The following is a 20,049-nucleotide window of genomic DNA, read 5'->3' as shown; positions in this document are numbered from 1 at the left end:
AAAACACATATATATATATATATATATATATATATATATATAGACCCAATAAATACTCATGGTAAAATACTAGAACAGTACAGAAGGATCTAAAGTGGAAAATAAAAGTTTCCTACCTCCCTGGCCCCCATAGTAGACACCGAGGTGCCCAACCCAGATGTCCCCTGGGGGAGCGTCCTATAGAAGTGATTTTGGAGAGGTCTGAGTTTGCTCAGTCTGCCAGGCATCACCTGGGCACAGGTTTAAGTGCAGATTCCTGCCTGGGCCCTGACCCAGAGGTGCTGGCTCGTGGAGTGTGTGGGAGCATGGAGAGGGGGCTGAGAACCTGCATTGTAACCAGTGCCTCAGGGAATTCTCATGGGAACCACTGGCCTGGGAGCATCTGGGAGTTCTTCCCAACTCTGAGGTTCTGGGAAACAATCTGTGCCCGGAGGCTAGGATCAGCCGCGATTACCCAAGAGCTTGGTCCTCCCCTTAAGGCAGTTCCGGGGGTGGGGTGGGGATTGTAGTGTGGGCTGAGGCAGTCTGAGCCTGGGGAGGACCTTGAGGGGCAAGGGGAGGGGCCAGGTGAGTGGGTGGAGTGAGGGTGGGTTCCTTTAATTCCGTGTTAGTGACTGAGGAGGGATGGGAGCTGCTGGTGTGCTCCCTGCAGAGATCATCAGACTAGTCCTGCCTTCTGGGGACTGGAAGTAAAGGAAACCCACGTCCTGGGTTTGAAACCTGAGTGATGCAAAGGGAGCTACAGGCTCGGGGAGGGAGGGAAGTCTCGAAAGTGAATCCATTCGCAGAGGGAAACTGGCCCGGCCAGCACCCCGTGGGTAAAGGCCTGGAGGGGTGCCCTTCATGTGGGGCAGTGGTGGGCTGGCACTAAGGGTGTGTGTGGAAAGAGGCATGAAGCGTGTGGGGTGGTGGCCGACGGGACGGATGTGGGTGTGGATGTGGAAGGCACGAGGAGCAGAGCCAGGGGCTGCCTGTGGGGGAAGGTGAAGGGCGTTGGGACGTAAAAAGTGTGAGCACTTTCCGTGTTGGTTACAGCTCGGCTGGACAGAGGCCTGAGTCTCTTGTCTCTTGAGCCCAGACCTTTGTATTGACACAGAATACCTGCTGAGTACTTGCTGTGTTAGGATCGCTGATGCCTTTACCCAGTGTGGCTAATGGTGGACTTTCTGGCAGCCTGACAAGCCATTGCAGGATATGTTTTGGTCCAGGAGGCTGACCCCTGCCATCTGACCACACCTGGACCCCGGGGACCTGGGGCCAGGAGGCTGCCTGAGGTCACACAGTAGCAGTTGGCAAACTCTGAAGTGGAACCAGGGCCTCTCAACTCTGAACCAGCCACTTGGCAATGGGTGGCAGATGCATAGCACGGAGCATGGCTTTCTAATCAATCCTGCTGCCTTGGACTTGGCCTTGGATCCTTTATAAGAGGGGTCCCCAACTCCTAGGCTGTAGCGGTCTGCGGCCTGTTAGGAACCGGGCCACACAGCAGGAGGTGAGCGGTGGGCAAGCAAGTGAAGCTTCGTGTGCCGTTCCCCATTGCTCCCCACCGCTCTCCGTTGCTCCCCATCGCTCCCCACCGCTCCCCACCGCTCTCCATCCCTCCCCACCGCTCCCTACCGCTCTCCACTGCTTGCATTACCGCCTGAACCACCCCACCCCAGGCCCCCCACCCCCCGTCCATGGAAAAATTGTCTTCCACGAAACCGGTGCCTGGTGCCCAAAAGGTTGGGGACCGATGCTTTATAACATGTGCACGGGCAGCCTCCACCAGGCACTGAACGCTGGCTCTGGAGCCCAGATCACAGGCTGAATTTTTAGTGACAGGTGCCAAGATGCAGGGGCAATGGAGCAATCCCTCACACAGGTAGTGGTGGCTGAGATGGTCCAGCTGTGGCACAGGTCCAGTTCTCGCCCCTTCCACTTTCTCTGTCCAGGTTCTTTCCTGTTTCTAAGCCTTTTCCTCCAGTCTTCCTAAAGATTCCATGAGTACCTGACATCCTTCCCATAAATTCCTTTTCATCCTACAATGGCCAGTCTTGGCCTCATTGCCTGCACCCGTGAGCCCTGCTGGTGCACATGGGTAGTGGGTTACTTAACCTCTCTGTGGCTGGGTTTCCTCATGTGAGATACAGGAACAATCATAATAGTACCTCTTTCACAGTGCTGAGCTGAAACAATCCATGCAGAGAGCTCGGCACAGTGCCCACACACAGCAAGTGCTCAATACACATTAGCTGTCAGCATCACATGTACTCCAGCTTCCAGAGAGCTCCAGGGAAAGACAAAACTAAGGTTCTTAAAGCCAGGTGTGTCTTTGTGTCCTTTAAAGTTACCCCAGGGAATTGCCTGCTGGTCCAGTGGTTAGGACTCCATGCTTTCACTGCCAAGGGCCCAGGTTCAATCCCTGGTCAGGGAACTAAGATCCTGTAAGCCACGTGGTGTGGCCAAAAATAATAATAATAATAATGATAATGATAATAATAGTTACCCCATAACCCCAAAGGGCTACACCCACCTGTCAAGGGATGCTGGAAGCGGTAGCAAAGACGATGCTGATGGTGATAAAGATGATGATGACAACAGCTAACACTTTGTGGTGTGTTTTTACTGCCAGGCCCTGTTCTAAGTGCTATACAAATGTATCTCATTTAACCCTCATAGTCACACCAGGAGAAAGGAGCTATTATTTCCTTATTTTACAGATAGAACATCAAGTAAGGTGCAGAGAGCTGAAGTGACTTGCCTGAGGTCAGGTGAATTGTAAGCAGTGCGGTGGGGTTTGACCCCAGCCATCCAGCTCCAGAGTCTATGGCAGGAGGATGAAGTTGTGGAGACCGCAGCAGATGCTCCATAGTGGTTGCTTGTGTGCAAGGCAGCCCAGATAGAGGGGAAAGTCCCTGCCTCCATGCCCACGGGAAGCAGCAGGCCTGGCAGCCCTGGCTGAGTCGCCAGCTTTAGAGACTGGGAATTCGGGCCCATGGTCAGAGCCATCCTTGGTGGGAAAATGTGGTTCCGGGGGGACTGCTTCTGCCCCCCGTGGCTGCTGCCGTGTGAGGGCCCAGCAGTCCTCGCTCCAGGGCAGAAACACAGCCTCCCAGAGAAGGTGCCCACCTGCCCCAAGCCCCTGGGCCTGGCGTGCTGCCGCCTGCCCTGCAGACACTGGTTTGTGCCCAGGAAGCAGCTGGCAGCCGGATGTGACCACTGTGGCTCAGAGGGCTGAGGTCACTTGCCTGGGGCCGCACAGCGACTGGGTGGTGGAGCCAGGACTTGAACGCATGCCTGCCAGTTCCAGGGCCCCTGGCTGTAACTGAAAGGAGCATGTGGCATCTGTTAGGCTCACATCTGGCTGACAGTGGCTTGTCTCTGTGTCCTCTTATAACAAACAGTAAAAAAGCCCATCACTGACATTTACGGGCTGTTAGTTACTGCGAGCAGGCCCCGCACGGTGGCATCATTTAACTCCCCCAACCACCCTCAAAGGGCCGGAACATTTTTACGCCTGTTTGCAGAGGAGAAGACTGAGGCACGTGACAGCATGGTAGCAGAGCGGGCGCGTGCTTTCCTTGCCTGCCTGGCATTCTTTACCCCTTTTTCTGGGAGGGGCACCCCAGTTTCCACAGCCTCAGCGTTGGCTGTCTGGTCAAGACTGTCAGTCAGGTGCCCTGTTCTCCTCTAGGACCTGGGCACGTGACCCAGGCTTGGCGGGTCGGACTCTCTCTCGGGGGACTCTGACTCTTGAGTCCTGTGACACGTCTTCTCCTTGAAGACTCTGTCTGCGGGTCCTTGCCCCTAGGGCCCCTCATCTGAGCCCCGCTGATTTTGAGACTTTGATTCCAAGAGTGACCTCCTATCCTTCCAAGAAGGCCCCGTATCTTTGGCTGGAATCAGCTGAGCCTCTTCTGTTGCTTGCAGGCCAGAGTCCTAGCCGATACGAGGGCGCGCCCGAAGGTCATGTGGGCAGCGCAGGACTCATACCAGATGGACTGACACAGAGTCCAGTCTTGGCCACTACTGGGCTGGGGCCTCTCAGGTACCTGGGTCCCAGGGACATCACCCACAGTGTCTGTGACATTTGCATTCCCTACCACGATAAAGCCACACTGCCTTTGTAATGGGAAATGTCTTAAACTGCACAGAAGCGGATTTTCATTGTCCTCAGTTTTCAGGTCTTCACAAACTGCACAGACCAGATCCTGGTACCCAAGGCGGGTATGTGCCCCAGTTTCAGATACTCACCTGAAGGCCATTTGGCTCCTTGTCACCACCCAGACCTTTGCTCAGAGCCCCCCACTGCTCCAGAGTCGTTGGCAGAACCGGGGCCAGCAGGGCCCTCTCCAGGGGTTGGGGTGGATGGGGGCCAGCGTGACAGCGCTTCTGAGAACCCAGGAGATCTGCTTGCTCTGTCTCCATAGCTTTGGCCATTCTGATCCCAACTCCACATTTTTGTCATACCCCCGTTGCTCCTGTACAATCACTTTCTTAATATTTCGTGTTCAGTTGTCATTTATTCATTCTTCACTTAAGGTCATTAAAAAATTTAGAAGACTTCATTCATATCTCTGCTGGAAAGGGCACTGGTACACTGTGCACAAGTAGAACGCAGCAGTGCCCAGAAAACCACGTGCACCACAATCCAACCCGACACTGAGGCTGCCCAGGGCGCCAGGCCAGCCAAGTCATTGCCAGGGAGGTCTGCAGGGTTTAGTGAAGTGTGCCAGATGCCCAGCACCGCACCAAGCCTTCCTCCCTGGAAGTAATCAGAAAGGAGGGTTCAACGGGAGTCAGAAAAGAATCACTCTCTGCGTGTGCACTGATGTCATCTAAGGCCATGTTGTGTGCTTCACATTTCAGGACACATGGTCCTCATGCCTGGTAAAAACAGAGAGGGAAAGCATCTTATCCAAGTCTACACAGCACATCAGAGAACAAGAAGCTGGAGTGGGGCCATCCTATTTACATTCTGGTTCTTTCTGTGGCACCTCAGTTTCTCCCTTTAAAGGATTTCAGATGCTCCCTGCAGCTCCTGATGGTCTGGGACCACATTTTAATCTCCAGCATCCACTCCCCTTCCATCTGTTGGGTTTGGGCCCTCCCCTGCGTCCCCCACACCCACAGCGCGCACAGCACCAGTTGGTGTGGGCTCTGCAAATGCAAACTCATTTAAATGTCAGCTGGAGCAACACGAAGCTAGCAAGGCAAACAGGTGACAAAAATAGATGTGACAATCACAGTATCCTAGACTGTCAGCGGGTGCTTCCAGGCCTTCTTAACCCTTCCTGGGGCAAGTAGCCCCTGAAGAATCACGATAACTCGGGCCTCCCACCTAGAGAGCACTCGCAAACACACTCACACACACACACAGACACACACACACACACACACACAATGTTGCCAGTGACTTTGGAGGGGTCGCGGGCTCATCCCACCTCGATACCTCACGTTTCTTATTTGTCTCATGGCCTGGGGTTCCAAGAAAGAATTTGTTTGCAAAAAGCGACCTGATGCCAAGTATTTGGAAATGACCAGTCTCGGGGACTTTTCAGGCAGCTCCCCGTTGATGAGCCATGCAGAAGGGCTCAAGTCCTTGAACCAGAGCAGCCATTCAAGGTCCACCCTTTGTATCCAGAAACTTCACCCCCTGACTTATCTCCTATGGATGAAGAGCCTTGGGGGTTTATCTTAAAGGCGGGGGCACTTCTGTAGAGTCTGTAAAACTCTGGCCACTTTGAAGAGGATCCAAGGTGAGATGTCAGCAAGGGAGGGACACCGGTCTCCATTCCTGGCCTCCGGGGCCATGACCCCTCTCCTGCCTGCACAGTCCCAGGACACCATCTGCACAGAATACAAAAGCAGCCACGCCCTTGGGCTTATGCAACTTCAAGGTCCTGGCCCAGGTCCTGAGTGGCCTTCATGTGTGTGCCTTGCCTGTGTTCTCTCAGTCCCACGTCTGCACACCGGAGAGCGCCAGCAGTTGGGACTGCGACCAGCCCCACACCACGCTCTCCTCCGTGTTCTAGCGCTTCCCATGCATCAGGTCTTGGCGTGGCCCCATTTGAAACCTTCTCTGTTGTCACGTGGCTTTGTTTCTTAGCAAGGATTTGGGTAAAAAGATGGCCCCCTCCCCCCGACAGGAAGTGGTAGGGACAGAAGCTGAAAAATAGGGCTGGAGAGAGATGCGCCTGGGACAGGAAGGATGGAGGAGTGATGAGAGGGGAGTGAGAGATTGTTGAAAGTGGCCTGCAGGGAGAGAAGTACCCACGATGGCAGCTGGCCAGGTAGCCACAGTCTGAGGACTGAAGGAGTGGGCGACAGGTGTGGGGGGCCTCATAGCTGGGAAGGGGCAATTTCAGCTTGCGACTGGGGTCCGCCATGAAACCCAATCCAGAGGCTCGTGGCACGGTACTAATGTCCTCGGGGAGCTGGCATGGTGCAGGCTGGGCTGAGAAGCCAGCTCCCGTGGCAAGCTGGGCCAAGAGGCACATCCTGCCTGCTGGGTCCCTGCCATGGCCCCTTTATCCCCTTGGGTTTCCTGCACTGTGTTTGCTGTAGAATGTGCTCCCTGGCCAGGACCACCGGGTTCTGATGTGCCACCAGGCTCAGTGTCTGAGGAAGACAGAAGCCCACCCTTGGGGGCCTCAGTTTCCTCATCATCTCCAGTAATGCGGGGGGTCAGAGATGGGTGCTGGGTGTGGAGGGTCCGTCCAGGGTCAGGGAGTAGCCCACGTGCCTCCTCCTCGCAGCCTGCCGACCCAGAAGATGCCCTCCTTGAGCCCACAACTTAGAGGCTGCAAACTCAAATGCCTGTGTCATTTGGGAACAAGGGTACATTGCTGGCTGGTGGTGCGTATTCAGCCCCGGGCCCAATCCTGCCATTGCTGAGAGGCAGGCAAGCATAGACTCTGGAGCCTCTGGGTCCAAATCTTGATTCTGCCACTTACCAGCTGTGAACCTCTGCATGTCAGTTTCCTTATCTGTAAAGGGATAGATAAAGCACAAGATACATCATTGGCAAATAGCACCTTCTGTTCTCTTCCTTTGCACCCATGGCAGACATTACTAATTGATTAAAACATCAGTTTTCTCCTTTCCACCGAGGAAAACGTTGCAGAATGATCAAGAAAATTCTTTCTCACTGAGCCTCAGAATCTTGCTCTGTGTCCAGAGCTCCAGGCAGCTACTCCCAATAGATAAGATTTGGCATTTGAGATGAAACCATTTGCCATCCCTCTTATAATGCCTATAGAGTACAATTCCTGGCACATAACTTGTTTAAATGTTCTGTATATGTGTCAGTTACCGTTCAGAATCTACTCAGTGCAGGAATCCTTGTCCAATATCCCTAACTTCTGCTTACTCCCTTCCAGTGACAGGGAGCTCACTACTTACCTGGGCTTGCCATTCTATTGCTGGACAGTTCGGATGATTAGCAAGTTCTCAGATCTCCCTCCTTGAACCTCCCTTTTCCCTTAAATAGTCTATAATTTTATGGCTAAGTGCTTCCTCCTTTCCTGGATTAGCTGTCATTACGGATTGAGGTGATTTATTTTTAGGTGATATATTTGAACCACCTGATGAGTAAAACCTCTCAGCTTGCATGCATTTGATCCCAGACTAGCTAAGCAGCTTCAGCATTTGATGGACATGTTTGGGGGAGTGTGTGTGTGTGCGTTAGAACGTGTGGGTGACGGGGAGAGATTGAGAGAGGAAAGACAGAGTGAGAGAGAGAATGTATTTTAAAGCCTCATAATACACCAGGCCAATGTCACTTCTTATATAAGCCTAATAACTTCTCCGAGGATTGGGGCTGCATTCAGGGCCCCGTCATTAGCCGATTAAGCCTGATTATTCCAAGGGGAGGGACAGCAGAGAGGGATGTGAAGTTACATAACTCTCCATTTATTTGGATTTAATCCACGCTTCTAAATTTAGGAGCTGAAAGGCTTCAAAGATGAGCCATGTCGTTTGGAGGTGGTGCTAGCTACAAGGGGGCCCAGTGAGTGTTGGAGCCCCAGGGTGCCCACAGGCGAGCTGGGGCTTCTTTGCAGGGGGCAGCTCAGGGGCCTCATCTCCTGGTGCCGGGAGAATGTGTGGGAAGCCAGGGCTGCCAGGACATTTCACACCCGCAGCAGGTACAGAGGCAGTGGCCAGGGTGGGGGAAGTGTGACACTCGGGGTGGACAGAGTGGTGATGACAGGTGAACCAGAACCCAATGTCCTGATGGGCAGGGCAGTTCTAGAAAAACCTGGACAGTCGTGGTCACCCCTGGGCTACAGCCATGTTCATATGTGTAGTTAAGTGTGGCCACTTCCAAACGGATCTCCTTTCTCTGGGGCTCAGAGCTTTCTGCAGGGGCCTGGAGAACTGCCGCCCCCCTCTCCCCTGTCACTCAGGTTGTGCACTGCACAAGGGCACCGCCGCTAAGTGCGCACCTTTCACATCAAAGAGAGCACAGAGTCACATATGTATAAGGACAGTTTTTAGCAGGCGGCCTCAAAGGATGCTCTAACAGAATTGTTATTACAACGCTTTTCTGGAAGCTGGAAGTCAAGTGTCTTGAGCAAAGAGAGCCTTTTTCTGATTTGCATAAAGGCAGTGGATGGGCAAGCGGCCTCTACTTTCCACTGGTGCTGGCTGGATCTAAACTCGGAGTTCAGGTCACAGCGATCCTGCTCAGAGGGAAGACGCTGGAAACCAAGGATAAAAGGCAGCTACAGAGCTGTGACTAGTCATTCAAGGTCTCAGAAATATTTCCCAGGCCATTGAAAAGAGGTGATAACATTCATGTAGCACAGGAGATAATAAAGTGCAGACAGATCACTTTATTAACGTTAAAGAATTCACACCCATTTTAGGAAGGGCTGTGAAATTGTGTTCTAGTAAAACATGGGCCAGACTAGGGGTCAGCCACCTTCCAGCTCTCCCACACAGGATGAATCATGTCACCTCTCTGGGCTGCGGTTGGATCAGCTGAAAAATGGAAATCAGGTGGCTCCATCGCCATTTAAGAGGCAAATGGAAAAAATGGCCATGAAGGACCCTGTGCCAGAGTCTGGATCACAGTGGGTGCTCTATAAATGTTTGATTTCTCTCCCAGCACCACTTTAAGTACCCAGGCCATCTGAACAGTGGAATGCGGTATTTTCTTTGAAATCCTATATATTTAAAACAAAAATCAGTCAATATCCTGGCTAAAAAAATCCTGCATACCTGACTCCCTGCCCTCCAGGCTAAGCTTGCACCCATGCCCCCCCGCCCCCCACCCCCACTCTCCCACAGCTGCCTCCGCTCCACGTCTTCCCTCGACATGCTAGGCCACGGCCACCTCAGGGCCTCCGCACTCGCTGTTCCTCTGCCCGGCGTGCTCTTCCTTCATCTTCCCAGGATCAGCTCCTTCTCACTGCTCAGGTCTCAGCACACATTTCGCCCCTCAGTGTAAAGTAGCCCCTGGCGCCTCCTACAACCTCACTCTGTCTTCATTTTCTGCATGTCTTTATTGCTTTATTTATTTGCTCACTTGTTTATTTTCTGTCTCCATCACCAAAATCTAAGCTGCTTGAGAGCAGAGGGTTTTGTCTGCCTTGCTCACTGCCGTATCCCAAAGCACAGGTGTCTAGTGAATAGCTGTTGGCGCAGGAACAATGTCTGTGGGGAGAGTGAAGAGAGCTGCTCCTCCAGCCCGCACAGCTTCCGTCTCTCCCCCAGGGACTGATGCTCTTTTTGTCCGTTTCTCTCCTCTTCCACTAGATGACCTCCTATGTTCTTTCTTGATTCCCTTGCTTGTCCTACAGAGAGCTTAAAGCTTCTCATTCTTTCTGTTCTCAAGGTTAGTGTGACTTGAGCCTCCATCTTTCTCATCTTTCGGAACCTCTGCCTGTTGGGCTGGGCCCTCTTCTCTTTGACGGCGGAGGGGGCCACAGGGAGCAGGTGTGGGAGTCATGTGTGGGAGGAGCCCCCAGATGCAGTGGGATCCTCATCCCTGAGGCTGTGAATGGAGGCTAAATAACCACATCCTTGGGATGCTCCCAGCCCCACCCCCTGGGAGAGCCCCAGCCCTAGCTGCTGCTGTACATAAAGTTACTTCTCTTCTTAAAACCAGGTTTTGACAAATCTGCTATGCAAGGGCTTCAGTGAATTGGTCTGGCTTATGCCAACTGTTAACTGGACTAAAGAACTTGAATGGCATTTACTTTACAGTTCACAAGTCTCTTTCATCAGTCGTTCATCCAGCGAATGTTTAATAAGCACCTACTATATACCAGAAATGGATCTAAGTGCTTTGCATATAATAATTTGTTCATAACACAGGTACGTTTATTATCATAATCCCCACTTTACTGATGAGGATCCTGTGTTCCGGAGCTGGGTTTACTACAAAGCCCAGTGTCTTAATCTGTTCTGGCTGCTATAACAAAATACCATAGACCAAGTGGCTTATAAGCAGCAGAAATGTATTGCTCACAGTTCTGGAGGCTGGTAGTTCAAGATCAAGGTGCCAGCACGGTCGAGTGAGGGCCCTCTTCCAGGTCTCAGACCTCTCATTGTGTCCTCACATGGTGGAAGGGGCTAGGGAGCTCAGTGGGATCTGCTTTATAAAAGCACTAATCCCATTCATGAGGGCTCCACCCACATGATGTAATTACCTCCCAAAGGACCCACCTCCTCGTACTATCAGGTTTAGGGGTTAGGATTCAACATATGGATTTGGGCACGGGGGACACATTCAGACCATAGCACTCAGAAAATGTTTTCAGGGTTTCTCCTGTACACGGGCTCCTTGCTTGTTCCCAGGTGGGGCCCCAACGTTATGTTCACCGGTCATGTGTGCAAAATTTGCAAAAGTAATATATTTCACCTGCAAGCAGCCAAGCCCCCTCTTTCTACAATGAATCTCATCCATCCCTTTCTCTCATGTTGAGTGGTATTGGAGAGGCTGTGGGTATTTGGCGGATCCAGCTTAGGGGAAGTTAAGTTGGAGATACATTTAATTTGAGTTTACTGAGATAAACGTATGTGGTTGAAAGTATGGTTAAGTTATTGCCAGCCATGCTGGTGTAGAAGACAGCTTTCAGGAACACCCTACAGCTGCCCATGCCCACTGGCCTGGATTGTAGCTCAGAGATACTGGTCCAGAGTTCGTATCACCGTATGAAGACGCTCTGTGTCACCCAGCACAGAAAGCATGCAGAAGGTGAAGGAAAACCAGGCCTGAAATTCAAGGAGCCAGAAACCATTCTGTAGAAAATTCTTCCTATCATCAGACATGTGAAATTGTAAGTGGAGGATTTGCTTCTCGGTGCTGTTGTGGACGCCTGGTCCAGACCAAAGTTCTCTCCTGCAGGAATAGACTGGATAAAGCAGCATATACAATTAAAACACAGTACATTTTTTTCCCTCTTTTGGGATGACCACACGAAATGCAATTTATCAGAATTTCTGTGTTTTTAGGGCACAAACTTATAGCTGTGCTACAAACAACCAAGCGGTCTGTAACGGGTCATATATGAACCTGATGGACGTTTTTCTAAATCTGACATTGGTGCTAAAATCCGTGTGTTTATATAAAACACTTACAAGTACACGTTGTGAAACTAAAAGAAATGTTCCTGAACAGTCTGTAGTAATAAAAACAATTCAACAGGGCTCATCATTCGAGAAAAGGCTGGGTTATCTTTTAATTCCTTATAGATAATTCATCATATAAAGGTGATCAATGAAATGCTGGGGGGAAAGGATTATAAAGGCATCTCAGGTAGTTGATTAGTACAAATATTGTGTTATTTTTCTGGGTTTTGTGATGTTTGTGGCGTTTGCCAGCTTTCTAAAATTTCCAGTTTTCTATGATTACTTTTCTCATTCTAAATCTCACCTATTGTACCTAATTTTCTATTCTTTTTCTTAAAGGGGCCCCCAAACGCTATAGGCTTTGGGCTCCACCTCTAAACTGTCTTCAACATGTCGCTACCAGGACAGGGTGGCTTCCTTATGCAAATACAAGCTCAAACAATCCGCACTCTTTTTCTGCCCTTTTAACTCAAAAGGTAGCTTACAACAAATACACCGGCAGCTGTGGCAGTGCCAGCCGCATAGCAGGACACGCGTGAGAGCGGGGACAATACTGCAGTAGTCCGGGGAAGAGAGGATGGTGGCTGGACACGCAGAGTCCACGGGGGTGTGGAGGAGCGGCTGGATTTGGACTCGGTTCTGAAGAGAGTCAACGGGAGTAACTGACGATGTTGGGGATGACAGAAAAAAGAGAAGACGTCGAGGACGATTTCGCGTTTCCCCGGGACGCTATGACCTGGGGAGTCGGGGTTCTGGGAAGGCGGCTGTAGGTGGAAGGAGAACCGCCGCTCTGGCGAGCGGGGGGCGGGGATTCGCTGCCCCGCGCTGCTGTCCCCCAGCGCCCACCGGGCCGACGCTAACGCGGGGCCGGCCGAGACCGCCCAGAGGCGTCCCAGGCCCGGCTCCAGCGGCGGCCGCGGCCGGCCAGACCCTCCCCGCGCAGACGGCCGGCGCGGGCGGCCACGTGCGGCCCCGCGTGCTCCCAGCCCCTGCCTCCCCGCTCCCGGCCGCTGCCAGCTCCTGGGCAGGAGCAGATGCTTGCAGATGCGCCCCCGGGGGGAGAGCCGCAACTGGGCTGGAGGAGGGGAAGCTTGACCTGGTCAAGGGACCTCTCTTCCCCGAGCCTCCCTTTCCCAGTGTAGGTGCGTGAGTGCGTCCTTCCTGGAGGAGATTGTGCTGGCTTATTGAGCTTTTCCGGGGCTAAGAAGATGACGACAACAACAGCGATGGTGAAACAGTAATAGTAAAAATGCCAGACATTTACTGAGTGCTCCCTCTGTGCCAGGCACCCTTCCAAACACTCTACTCACAGAATCCCCTCAGCAACCCTGTGATGTTAGCCCTTTTACTGTCCCCATTTTACAGATGAGGAAATGAAGGCAGAGCAAGGGGCTCATGTGATGATTACTATTACTGCTCATAATCATGAAGCAATGGCTAGCAGTGATCCTGATGGGGCTATGGCTTACTGAGGGCTTGCTCTGTATAAGCAATCCACATGCAGGATCATGCTAAAGCCCTACGTCCCTTCTGTGGAGGGTATTTATACCATCCCCATTTCACAGATGAAGACTGAGCCTCAGTGGTGTGAAGTCACTTGCCCGTGAAGACACAAGCTGGTCAAGTGGCAGAGACGGGACGCGAACCCATGATTGTCTGAACGAACACCCAGACGTGATTGCTACTGGCCATTCCTGAAGGGGTCTCTCACCTGTGATGAGGCATCTCCTCACCCATCCCTATCCCTAAATCGGGTAGGACAGTTATGGTCTGTGACCACAGGGTGATCATTCTGGCTCCAAGGCTATGCCAGGGAAGTGGCTGCTTTGCCCAAGGGCTCACAGCTGGCAGCGGGCAAGAGGACTGTAAGTGGGGCTCAGGACCAGCCCCCCACCACTTGCATGGTGTCCTGAACCTGCTTCCTGCCTCTGGGCTCAGATGAAGGAGCCCAAAAAAGCCACTTCTTGTAAATGTCCTTCTCTTGTAGATTCCGGCTGGTCAGCCTGCTGAAGACACCTGTCTTCCTTCCCTACCAGGTGCCTGGCAGTCTTGCCATGTCCCCTGGATCTGCTGGCCCGACCCTTCATGAACTGTGGAGGCCTGACTAGGAGGCTCCCAGGGAGGCCTGCTACACTTCTGAGGGTTTGGCACCTTGCCCATTTGTCCGGAAGTCTCGCAGTCCTGGCCCCAGCCCACCTGAAAACCCCCGCTTCACTCCCATGCCACACAGACCCTCAGCCCCAGTCCTAGCCTAGAGAGCCCCCAGGGCTTGTCAGAAAACTGGATCATCAGAATCCAGTTGGGACAGGTGGGGGTGTCACGCAAAGTCACACAGCAACTGAGAGGCTGAGGCCGCTGTCTGCCACCTGGAAGGGGGTGGATGGGAGGCTCCCGCCTCCCCACCCTGAAGCTGGCTGTGAGGCCCTGCAATGCTGTGCAGCCTCCGTGTGCCTGATATCAGCTGTGTGGCTCTCTCCGACCCGCAGTGCTGGGCTGCTGGGATACGAGTTGAGGATCAGCCTGGGGGTCAGCTGGGGCCCTTAGGCACTGGCCCAGGACTGGCTGGCCGGGGTCCTCTGCACTCAGATATCTTGCCCCACCCACTTCTGTGGCCTTTACCTGAGACTCAGAGGTCCCAAGGATAGTGTTGGAGTTGGGATTCAAGTGCTCTCTGACTGGGCTACCATCTCTGCAGTTTGAAAAGTGGGAGGCATCTTGGTGTGTGAGAAATTCCCCTCTTGCATCCCGACCCTGGGGATAGAGACTCCGAGCCAGCATGGGAAGGGCCTGAGGAGGCAGCTCGCCTGGGCACCCAGAGGTGGAGTGTGAGGCCTCAGCAGCCTGCAGTGTGGCCCCTGCTTGTCTCAGGCATGGTTCCTAGAAGACCCAGGAGCCTGAGCCTGGGAGTGGACAGAGTGATCGTCCCATCTGTTTAGCCAGTGTCCACAGGACATATGTCAGCAGAAAGTCCACGCTCTCTTAGAGAAATGCACTGTCACATTCTGTACACTCAAGCATGCACACCCTTCTCACCCTAGAGAGAGCTAGATCTCTCTCCCCACCCTTAGCCCATTTCAGCCTCACATCAAGGCTGCCTCCTCCAGTTGCCTATGCTGTGCACTGCACAACTCCAAGGGGCCCCAGTCACATGGACAGTGCTGTGAATGGCACCCACGGAGCTGGCTAACACAATGGCCCTGCTCACAGTGACCTGCGAGTGAGCCAGGGAGATTTGTCCCATTCTGTTGCTGGTGGAAACTGATGCTCAGAGATAGCCAATGGCCTACCCTTGGGTCAAAGAGTGAGTCAGTGGTTGGAACAAAATCTATGTCATCCTTTGTCTCCCTTCCCCCAGGCATTTTAAATAGAATTATTTCTTTCTAAAACTTAAATTTACTTTTTTGTTTTTTTGGAGTCCTCTTTTTTTTTATACATATATATATTTTTTAGTTCACATATAGTTGATTTACAATGCTGTGCCAATCTCTGCTGTACAGCAAAGTGACTCAGTTTTACCCGTATATACATTCTTTTTAAAATATTCTTTTCCATTATGGTTTATCCCAAGAGATTGGATATAGTTCCCTATGCTATACAGTAGGACCTTGCTGTTTATCCATTGTAAATGCAATAGTTCACTAGATTTCCTTTAAAAACAAATCATTTTAAAACTTCTATTTTGGAAGAGGAGCCATATTCATGTGACAAGAATCATAAGGGTTTGAAAGGATGTGAAGAGAAAGCTGCTCCCTCTCCACCCCTGGCCTGTGGGCAGCCACTGCTGCTGTCTTGTGTACCTTCCAGAGAGAGTTTATACACCCTTCACATGAATGGGCACGTACTCACTGTTTTCACTGCATGCGTCCTGCAGTTTAGCAGAACATTTCAGGCTGTCTGATTCTTCGTTTTACGGTGCACAGAATTCCATTTATGTGGAGCCCTGGATGGCTATTTAAGCAGGACCCACTGGTGTTCACTCAGGGGGCTTTGGACCTCTCAGTACAGCAAACAGTGTTAGATGACTCCCCCAGCACCCTCTCCTCTGCACATGTATCATTTCATGAGTCTGAAAAAACACCTGAAGGATAAATTCTTTATTTCTTTTAAGTCAAAATGTTTCGCTTTTGAAACAAAAATAAAGCATCATGAAAGGACACGTGCTAAATACAAGAGAAGATCCGAATTGCCCATCCCTATCGATTCTACTCCCTGAAGGTGACCAATGTTTCACGTGATTTCACAGCTTGCTTATGTGGCTTAATAGATGTGGTTGGTTGCAGAAGTGGCCACAATCCTTCACACAACCCAGTCTCCGTGCACTCTCTCGTGCCTTTGCAGCTCCTCCCATCAAGAGGCAGAGTCTAGTTCTCCCTGCCTTGAACCTGGGCTTGCCCAGATGCCTTGTATTGGCCAGAAGAATGTGGTGGAAGAGATGGCGTGCCAGTTCCGAGCTAGGCCTCAAGAAGCTTTGCATGCCTCTGCTAACTCTTCTGGAGCCTTGCTGACCCATGGGAATAAGCCTGGGCTAGCCTGCTGGAGGATGAGAGACACATGAACAGGGGTGTCAGCTCAGTCGCCCCAGTCAAGGCCCCAGAGAGTGGAGAGCCCAGCCATGACCAACAAAGCCGCCTACCCAACCCACACCTGGCCTCAGGTGTGTGTAGGAGCCCAGAGAACTGCCCAGAGCAGCCTAACCTGATTGCTGACCCTCAGGTTCTCAGAACCATTAGCTAAATTTGTAGTGGTTTTTAGCCACAGAGTTTTGGAGGATCTGTTTTGCAGCTTGGTCGTTGTAATAGGTCACCGATACAGTGTATGTTGGAGATATTTCCCCTACAGGTATCTGAATCAACCTCATCTTTCTCGTAGCTACGGAGTATTCCATTTTTGTGGAGGTGCCATGGTTTATTTTTCCAGTATCTTCTTGGTGGACCTTTGGGTTGTTTCTTTGCTCCTGTGCTTCTGTCTCTTCATCTGTAAAGTGAGATTGACAACCCTGCCTTGAAATTAATTTTTGAAAGCTGGCCTTATTTGGTGTAGAATGGCTGACGCTTAGAAAGTGCCCAGCACGTGTTTTCTTTTCCTCCTTCCTGTGGGGCATCTTCCACTCAGACGGGAATAGCAAACAGGTTGGTCTCAATGCCCATTGTCTGGTGGGTGCTCCCAAGAGCTTGTCCTGAGCAGGACTGTGAGCCTGTGTCTGAGTGAGGGGCAAACACTGCCATGATTGATTACTGATGCCTGCCACGTGCACCAGGGAGGATTGGTGAGAGGGACATGTGCTGTTCTTCATACGTGTCTCCATCTGAGCCTAAGAGACCCTCACGCCCATTCACTCAGAGACTCTGAGAATCCATATGGCCTTCAAGACCTAAGAGGAGGGCACTGAGAGGATCCGGACCCAGCTTGCCGTGTGACCCAGGACCATAGGCCCTTTCCTCCTGTACTTCAGTCTCCCTGTTTGCTTCTTGAAGCAAGTTGATGGCAAAGCTGGGACTCAACCACAGGTCACCTGACTCCCACCCTGTCCTCAGTTACTGGAGCCTGGACCCTCACATGGTGGTCTGGCCTGGGGTGGTTACAGCTGAGAGTGTGCCCCGCCCATGCTATGTGTCCCCAGAACCTCCTGAATATCCAGTAGGTTTTGGCTGTGGTCTCCACAGGACACATTACACCTGGGAGGCCAGATATCTGCTGGGGATGGCAGCCAGGTTGCAGACTCTCAGGAGGACTGGTCCCCTTCCCATTATACTCACCCTGATGTATAGCCCTCTGTGGGCAGGGGAGGTGCCAGCTTTTTGTGGTGCGGGTCTCCTATTAGACTGTCCACCTTGAGCAGTCCTGAGGTTAATTATATTTATGTATACCTACAAGTAAAATTTATTTTAAATTCCCCAAGAAGGTTAAAAAAAGAAAGAAAGAATAGTATAGGATAGCAGGATAAAATAATTTATATATCATGAGAGAAGGTTGAGGAAAAGACATCCCTTCTTAACTTTCTCACTTACTTCCCTGCCCCCATCTCCTGACTCAGAGCTGGGGAGGGCAGATGAGTGGTGTTCATGCCTCTGCTTCTCCTTCCCTTGCCCTCAGCAGACATTGCTCATCAGTTAGAGGATTCTTCCTCATTGATTCTAAACACAACCTCAGGATCCTTCTCAACACACTTGTCCAGATAGCCATCCTCCACACAGCAAAGTTAAAAGCTATTTCTTCTGTGGTTTAGAGTTATACCCTCTTCCTAAGGATAAAAGTACCTGCGGGAGAAAGAAAAAAAATGAGTGCCCTGCCCCTCAGAAAAAGTATATGAGGGAGAGGACTGAGGCTTTAGTGGTAGAATTTCTAGCGTTAGCCTACGGTTGGGCTAGAATTTAGGATTAGGAGAGAGAGGCCTGATTTAACTGTGCAATGTCCGTGCTTCTAGAGAGATGATATTTTTCTCTCTCATCTTTTTTTTTCTTCGCATACATGTTCTTCTGCCTCAGTCTTTCTAACAGCTTCCTTGTCCTCATTTAGAGCTGGAAGTGTCCTTAGAAATCAACTTGACCAACCCTATCCTACAGCCCTAGTGGTAGATGGAGATTCTGAAGGACAGAGACTTCACCACACACTTTTCACCACACCGGTTTAGTGCTGTCTGGAAATAATTCCTCCTCCTCCTTCATCATCATCATCATCATGACTTCCCCACAGGTTCTGCCTGCCTTTCCCAGGATCACCTCGCTGGAGAAAAAAATTCCTGGGAGTTGGCCATGTAGGGAATGGTGGTGGGAACCAAGCAGACAAGAGCTCCTTGAACTCTGACTCAGACCTCTCAACTCCAACCCCTCTCCGCCTCTCATGGCAGCATCCTTAGCAAAGTCACAGCGCCGCCATCCCCGCAAGGCCCGACCACTTCTGCCCACTGCAGGGCCAAATGCAGGGACCTCAGGGCTCTGCAGAGGTGAGCTGGGGAAGATAGGGCTCAAGGCTTAGAGGAGGCCGTATGCCTGCTCAGTTTGTGTGCCGGAGAGGAGAGGTCTTCCCAAGTGTGTCTTTGGGAGGGGAGTTGTAAGATGGTCAGCGGACGCTGCCCCTCATCACTTCCTTCCTGCTCTGCTTGGTCTGTTGTTCAGTTGGCACCCTTTTATGGAGCACATACTACAAGCAGGCACTACTCTAGGGGCCAGGGTTACACCCATGAGCAAAACTGACACATTCTCTGCAAGTTACATGCTGGATGGATGAGACAGAAAACAAGCATATGAACCCGTGAGTATATAATATGTCAGGAAGTGACAAGTGTTCAGAAAAAAAAATAGAGCAAGATAAAGAGACGAGGTGATGGAGAGCGGGGGATGGCCGAGGACGGCCCATTGGAGCGGGATGCTTGAGCAGACACTGGAACAGTAACAAGGAGCAGAGATCAGGGGAAGAGGTGGAAAGGGTGGTCCAGGTGGAGGCACAGCAGGGACAGAGGGAGAGAGGCAGGACGCAGCCTGGTCTATGCAGAGGACCACAAACGCTGGTCTCACCAAGAGTCCCCATGACTCCATCCACACGCCACCTGGACTGTTTTGACCTCATGATTTTCCCCCAAGAACTCACTCATGTTTTTAAATGAATAAATTTATTTCAAAAGGAAACTTCGTGGTGTTATGTCAACTAGAAAGTGAGCATCACTTTGCTGGAAAAAGAGAGGTGACTGGAAGTCAAGATGCTGAGACAAAGGGAAGCTACTACCTTCCAGCTGGAGGCTGCTGCCTGCTGGGGCTGGAGCCAGACCTGCCCTCTCCTACACTGAAATAGTTCCACGATTGTCCGAGAGGAGTTGGAGACACAGCAGACCAAATAGAGACTTTAGCCTTGCTGCGGTCTGGCATGCTGGGGGAGTGGGGCTGTGGGATCCAGTGTCTCCATGGGAGCCAACATCATTTTATACACCCCAAACTCTATGGGACCCTGAGTCTGGCCGGGTCAGGCTCAGGGGGTTCTGGGGGGGCCGGCTGAGGAGCGTGGGCTTTCCCACAGGGCAGAGTTGCAAGCAGGGGTGTGATGTGGTGCATCTTTCAGGTTTTGGTTGGACGGTGCCTAAGGGTCACCTTCTCACGTGGGGGTACCTAGGACTGTCTTTCTTCCCTGGAGTCCACGTAGATGAATTGATCCCTCAGCTTCCTAGGGAGTGTGGTCTGTGTCCACAGGGAGAAGGCATTCTCTAAACCTGGAAAACTGCGTACGGTGAGAGCGGCCGAGCTGGGGGCAGGAGGTGGGGTTCTTCGGACGGCTCTCAGAGTTAGGGCACCACACGGCTCTCAAAGGCCCCGGGCACGTGTGCAGTTTGAAGGATCTCTGAGTTGTCCAAACGCTAGACATGGTGAAAGAAATGCAATGGGTTTGGGAAGCCAGAGGTCCAACAAGTGGCTTTGTTCTAGTTTCCCCTGCCTCCCTTCCTTCCTCCCTGCCTCCTTCCCTTTCTCCCTCTTCAATCTCTTTCTCTCTCTCTTTCCC

This window comes from Lipotes vexillifer, unplaced genomic scaffold (genome assembly GCF_000442215.2).
Source record: "Lipotes vexillifer unplaced genomic scaffold, Lipotes_vexillifer_v1.1 scaffold2653, whole genome shotgun sequence".
In the NCBI taxonomy this organism is placed as follows: domain Eukaryota; kingdom Metazoa; phylum Chordata; class Mammalia; order Artiodactyla; family Lipotidae; genus Lipotes; species Lipotes vexillifer.
Note: the sequence above shows the minus strand (reverse complement) of the source record.